General features: G+C 30.7%; 1 long non-coding RNA gene across 14 annotated transcripts; it reads right to left on the bottom strand.

Moving 5' to 3' along the window:
• Positions 1-1469: 1469 nt before the first annotated feature.
• Positions 1470-6551, bottom strand: LOC107950329 (uncharacterized). Of its 14 annotated transcripts, XR_001697995.2 has the most exons (9): positions 6265-6551; positions 5350-5570; positions 4681-4927; positions 4490-4601; positions 4231-4337; positions 2763-2839; positions 2261-2328; positions 1846-1917; positions 1470-1748 (listed from the first exon to the last, which is right to left on the bottom strand). It is a non-coding gene; the product is annotated as an uncharacterized lncRNA (long non-coding RNA). The 14 variants fall into 14 exon arrangements; XR_001697993.2 differs by lacking the exon at positions 4490-4601; XR_005911448.1 differs by having other exon boundaries at positions 5350-6551.
• Positions 6552-7141: the final 590 nt, after the last annotated feature.

Raw genomic sequence — 7141 nt, forward strand, 5'->3', positions numbered from 1 at the left:
TGAGCAGAAAGTGAAAGTGATTCGGGATAGTTTAAAAGCAACATCGGATCGTCAAAAATCTTATGCAGATTTTTAAAAGAAAAGATATATAGTTTCAAATTGGGGACAAAGTGTTTTTGAAAGTCTTGCCGTGGAAGAAAATACTCACATTTGGTCGTAAAGGTAAATTGAGTCCGAAATTCATTGGACCTTATGAGATTATTGAGCGCATCGAGCCGGTTGCTTATAGATTGTTGTTGCCACCTGAGCTAGAAAAGATTCACAATGTATTCTATGTTTCGATGCTTCGTAGATACCAATCTGATCCTTCACATTTGATTAATCCGTCAGAGGTTGAGATTAAATCTGATATGCCATACGAAGAAGAACCGATTAGTATTTTGGCTCGTGAAGTTAAAAAGTTACGAAACAAGTGAATTACGTTAGTTAAAGTACTGTGACATAAACACGTAATCAAAGAAGCAACTTAGGAACCAAAGGATGCCATGAAAGAATGTTATCCAAACCTATTCACCGGTAAGATTTTCGGGGATGAAAATCCCTGAGGGAGGAGAGTTGTAACAGCTCGATTTTGACCCTAATCGGACAAAGTAGTTTCGGGACCACAAATCCAAGTCAAAAAAATATTTTAAAAGTATTTATGGTATTTACAGTATGTGAATTACTATGTGTGAAAATTTCGTATAAAAATTTGATCGTTTGAGTGCTCAATTTGATAAAAAGGGGCTTAATCGCGTAAAATGAAAACTTAGGGATTTAATTTAAAAGCATCTATTAGTTGTTGTCTTTTTAAATGAGAGGTTTAAAAGTGAAATTTAACCACTATATAGATAGTGGACGGTTGAATACAAGACTAACCTTAGCGTTTTAATATTATATATTAGATAAGTAAGGTTAATTAAGTAAATAAACATATATTATAATATATGATAATTAAATTAAACAAAAATCCTTATGTTATCATCTTCCTCAAAAACGAAAGTGAGAAAAGAAAAACAAAGAAACATCCAAGCTAGGGTTCGGCCATTAGGAAGTTTAAATTAAGGTTTGTTCACTACACCAAAACAGGCTTTTAGCAGCGTTTTTTTAGGCCTTTAGCGGCGCTGTCGAAAGCACCATTAAAACGTCGCTAAAGACCATGACCTTTAGCGGCGCTTTTCTCACAAACGCCGCTAAAAACCAAGACCTTTAGTGGCACTTTTCCTAAAAATGCCGCTAAAGACCAAGACCTTTAGCAGCGCTTTTTCCCAAAAACGCTGCTAAAGAACATGATCTTTAGCGACGCTTTATCACAAACGCCGCTAAAAGTACAATTCTTTAGCGGCGTTTATATAAACACACCACTAATTTTAACAAATTTGTAACATCCAATTTTCATCCATATACATAAAATCCAACCAAAAACAACAAATTTAAATGATACTTCAAATTCAATGAAAGATAAATTATATAAATTGATAACTGAATTATAATTCAAAATATTCTTACAATAATATTAAAATTAACAATGTTAAAAATATTCTTACAATAACTAAAGCACACTAAAATGTTTACACAATCACCTCCCAAAAACAGGGGCAGCAATAACCACAAGAACAAAAAAAAAAAGGAAAATACACAAATCAAAAACAACAGTTTTTGGCAATCACTTTTTCAAGAGTAATACCGAAAAAATAACCCCTTGGTTTCAACAAAAATGACACATTACTTAGAAGTCTCCTTAATTTGTCTTCAGTTTCAAATCTTTACTGCAAATTGAAGAATAAAAATGCACTTTAGATTCATCATATTTGTTCACATGACAAATCAAAACCCAATGTTCACAACTTAAACTACACAAAATACCTGCAAATGCTGCAAGCAACAGATTAGATCAGCCTAAATGTCCTTCTCTTGCAACAGGGTTTCCAAATTATCCTGTCAAATGAATGTGCTGTCAAGGGCAGGAGAAGAGAAAAGCGCTAGCATTGAATAGATTCAACCTTTTTAAAAGTTAAAGGCTAAACTGCCACTTTTACCAGAATATTTTTCTCTCTTTTCTTTTCTTTTTCAAACCAAATTCACAAAAGAAATCATTCAATGTTAAAAATAAACGCAATTTATGTCATTAATCCCTGTACTATGCATAAATTGCAAATTTAATTTAACTACTTTTAAAATTTTAAATTCCAAAAAACATATGTTAAATTCTATTCTTTTCAAGATCTTATACAACAAACATATTATTATCATTAAAACGCCTAGCTATTAGCGTACTTACCTTCTTTAAGTGCTTCAATGGTTGATAGAAAATCCTGACGCTCTTTCTCTAGGCTAGACATTTTCTTTCTGCAAAATTCAGAATGAATAAGATGTCCTATAACTATTAGAAGAATCAACATGAAACTATATCCAAATGAAAGTCTAAACATGATAATATATAGCAAACGGAAGGAAACAACATTAAACATTTCACATAGGAAACCTACTTAATAAGCAAATAACTAACAATTAAATATCTCCCACCCCACACGCACACATATTCTTTTGCTTCCTTTCTGGTTCTTTAGTTGTAATATGTAACAATAATAAATGTTTCTCTACTAATATCAACAAAAGTAACCTTCAATTCTGCACCAAGGAGTTATGTATGAGCATTATAATCCAGGCAGTTACTTTTGAACACATATGGCAAAAGGCATATATAATTGAAGAAACAAGTAATCAACTCATCCTGAAAATGTAGATCACAAGCCCTTTGGTAAAGAAAATTTACAGCATACTTGAAAGAAGAAATTTCAGCCTCTGTGTTCTCCAATTGCCTCTCCAATTTTAGCTCATTCGACCTTAATCTAAGTGCCTAAAAAGAAAAAAGCAGATGCCAGCATAAATAACTTTATACAAAAAAAAAACATTCAATGGAAGATAATCCAAATGCTAGTCATATGGTCTAAACAAGCAAATTAACAAGATCAAAACCAAATAAATATAAGAGAGAGAGAGAGAGAGAGTTAAATCAACACTTTAAAATCCTTTCGGTTCTGTGCAGTAAGGATGGCAAACTATTTAATCTAATGGTAGAAATTTATAACAAAGATATTTGTAATCATTAAATTAATACTTTTTTTGTCTTTCCACTTTTCATCCTTGCTACCAAAAAGTGCTAGCCTTTTATCACATGCCTAAAGGAGAGGCCTTCAAGCAAGACATACACATAATAAGTACTGGAAAATTAAGCCAATACTAACTTTCAAGGTAACACTTTGGAATAAAACTATATATGTAAAGGTCTAATTATGAATTTTATCCCCTTAATTTACAAAACCTGATAAGTTAGTCCAATTGGATAACATTAGTAAACCTCACTGTTAAATTACTAGCTTGAACATCAACACTTCAATATTTAATATGTAAGGAATTATCAAAAATCAACATTTCAATAATTTATATGCAAGAAATTAACACAAATCAATCTTACAACAGTTTATGTGAAACAAATTAGCAAAAAATCAATTATTCATAGTTCATATATTTACCGGCATTAGGGCTAAATCTTCAATTTCTATAACGATTTATATGCGACAAATTAACAAAAATCAATGGTTCAAGTTCATGTATTTACCAAAAATCAGACTAATTTGTCAATATTTATAACAACTTATATGCAACAAATTAGCAAAAATAAATGGATCAAGTTCATGCATTTACCAACAAGCAGACTAAATTTTCAATTTTCAATTTTTAAAACCCTAAACCCATTTTGGGTAACATTAGTAGAACATTTCAATATTTAATATGTAAGGAGATATAAAAAATCATCATTTCAGCAATTTACATGCAAAAAATTAGCAAAAATTAACAGTTCATGTATAATGTATTTACCAAAAACCGGACCAACTTGTCAATTTTTATAACATTTTAAATGCAACAAATTAACACAAATTAACAATACAAGTTCATATATTCACCAAAAACCAGACTAAATTTTCAATTTTTATAAAATAAGAGGATGGAAGTCTAACAAATTAAAGTTTCCAATGAAATTCAGACTTACACCATTAAGTAAATAAGAGTTTTAAACTATCGGAGATCAAAACAAATTAGCAAAAACCAACTGTTCAAGAGCATGTATGCACCAAAAACAGATCAAATTTCCAATTTTTGCAAATTAAGAGGATCAAATTCTAACAAATTAAAGTTTCCAATGAAATTCAAAATTACACCATTAAGTAAATAAGGGTTTTAAATTACCTGAGATCAAAAACCCATTTTTGGTATAAACTTTTGTAACTATTTATTAAATCTGCAACGTCGTTTTGATGCTTTGGTTCAATATTAGCTGAAGCTTCTCTAAGTTCCTGCAATTTTAAAACAACAAAATTTAAAAAATAAAAATTTGAGAAGCTATTACATTTCATGTAAGTGTAAATTAATGACGTTAGTGTGTTTAGGTGGGAAACAAAATATAAGTTGAGACAAGTTGAGGTATAAATTGCATATTAATCCTTACCAAAATTGATTGCTAAAACTTTATCTTGTTAACCATAATTAAGATCATATTATTCAAAGTTTGCAATTTCAGTTTCAAGCCGTGAAGCATGAAATAATAGCCATAGCAGCGCCTGCAAAACCTCCATATGAATGAACAAATGTAGTTCTTATAATATAAATAATCAAAAGGAGCAATAATCTAAAACATACCTTTTTCTAGTTTCCTTATTTTCTATGAAATCAAACAGCAGCACATCCATATTTCTGTTTTTCAAACGTTAATCTGAGACAAAACTAATGCCTTTTCCGATTTTTTCTTTCAGACTTCTCATCATCAAATCCAATACCCAATTTTGACATATCGAATTCACTCAAATTCCTTCGTTTCACGATTCCAGATACATAATTTTTGCTATTTTGGTTCATTGGTCTTGGACTTTGCAGAAATCCCAAGGACCTCCAATTTGCACAACAGAATGCGTGAAAATTAAGTTAGATTTAATAGATCTTAGAACAAAAATAGAATAAAACACAAAGGAGTGCATACATGTATGCAAGCATCAAAAGGAATTAATCCACAATGAGGCCACGGATTAAAATGGAATCATTTCAGCTGATATCAGTTCCAGGCCCCCCAAAATGAGAGCCTCTTGATGTCATGCTTTAAGAAAACGTGAGTTTTATATAAGTTTTTGGATGTTTTAAATTTTAATATAATTAAAAGTGTCCAAGTTTACATAGGCAAACTGGAAGGAAACGACTTTGTATAAACATACAAACAAGAAAATCGAACAAATTAATATGATCAAATTCTAACAAATTAAAGTTTCCAATGAAATTCAAAATTACACCATTAAGTAAATAAGAGTTTTAAATTACCTGAGATCAAAAAGCCATTTTGGGTATAAACTTTTGTAACTATTTATTAAATCTGCAACGTCGTTTTGATGCTTTGGTTCAATATTAGCTGAAGCTTCTCTAAGTTCCTTCCATGGATTTGTAGCGTTAGTAAGCTCATCTAAAGTTAAAGCTAGCTTCTCTTTTAAAAGAACCCAGTACACCTTAAACAGATACTCCCATCTAGTTTTATCTTCAGTAATCTAAAAAGTGCCAATTATAGTAGTTATAAAAAAAAACAGAACTAATGAGGAGAAAAAGCTATGAGACATTCAAAAAGAAATCATCCATTGCATGAAGATAAAAATATCAAAGATAAGATAAGAATATCAACCGCCCTTTATATGACAAAAATGAATGATAAGAATATCAAAGATACTCACCAACAAATTCAACAGGAAAGATAGAACATTTCTTAGCAATTGTAACATTTTTATCTGGTACTGACAAAACTGCATTTGGAATCATGTGCCGAGTTCTATGTTTTATCACAAAACGCACAATCGATTCCAAAAAACAAATAATGAAAGAAAGATCGAAGAACAGTGAAAGGGTATTAAAAGCAACAAAGAAATAACAATTAAATTCAATTAAATTTCATAGACTATAAATAAGGAAAAAAAACACAGTGAAGATAATTCATATAACCCAAAAAAAAATAGAAACCCGCTCAAGGTTCAGCATTAAGCGAAAACCCTCAAATTCCCAACTTATTTCAAACCCAATTTTGTTATGAAATTAAGATCAACTTCCATACAGCAAAAATGAAAGCAATTTCGTAATCATCTTGTTTTGTAGGGCAAAAAAATAAGAATAAAACCCTAGAAAATCAAACAAAATGAAACAATATAAGTGAACAGGGAGAGAAAAAAATTAGGGTTTAGTGAAGGGACTAACATCTCTGGGGACCAGGGCCGCCGTCAGTGCCGAGGGACTCGAAGTCGCGGGAGGCGAGACAGGAGTGGCGGTCAGCATCGCCCTCACGGAAGCCACGACCCTTGGTCTTCTTATGAGCAGAAAGAGAGGTGGAAGCGGCGCCAGTGATGGTGGACTTGAGCATAGGCAAGGGAGCTTGAGGAGAGGCATCGCCGGCAGCATTTGAAGTGAGGGAAAGCGAAATTTTGAAGTGAAGGATTTTGATTTCAGAACTTGGGGGGGGGGGGGGATTGGCGGCATTTGGTAATAAAACCCACAGCTCAATTTTAAGTTTTTTTAAGTCAAATCTGATTTGGGGAAGAAAACGACCTCGTTTTGGTTATATCAAACGACGCCGTTTTGAAAAAAAAAATTCTCATAATTGCGTCGTTTTTTTGTTCAAACGACGCTATTGCTTACCTTAGCGGCGTTTTTCTCATAAATGCCGCTAATGATTGAATTTTTTTGTAATTTTATATTTAATTATTATATAATTCATGTTAATTTTAAATAAATAATGTTTGAAAAATTAAGTAATATTTTAAAGAATTAGATAAATTTTAAAATTTTTATATAATTTTTGAGGTAAGAAAATAAAAAATTTAAAATATGAAGGAAAAAAAGCTTTAAAAAACTATCCATATCAATATCTTTATAAATTTTAAAAGCTTTATATAATTAATATTATGATTTATATTGAATTAATTCAATATTGATTAATTATCATTATGATTTAAATTAGGGGTTAAAGGTTAGGGGTTTCAGGGGGAAAGTTGGGTCTTTTCTTTAAAAGTATATAAATATTATAAAAATAAAAGTTTAAAATCTTTTTTAAATTTTTTAAAAATTTTTAAAATCT

The sequence above is a fragment of the Gossypium hirsutum genome, chromosome D03, assembly GCF_007990345.1.
Source record: "Gossypium hirsutum isolate 1008001.06 chromosome D03, Gossypium_hirsutum_v2.1, whole genome shotgun sequence".
NCBI lineage: Eukaryota > Viridiplantae > Streptophyta > Magnoliopsida > Malvales > Malvaceae > Gossypium > Gossypium hirsutum.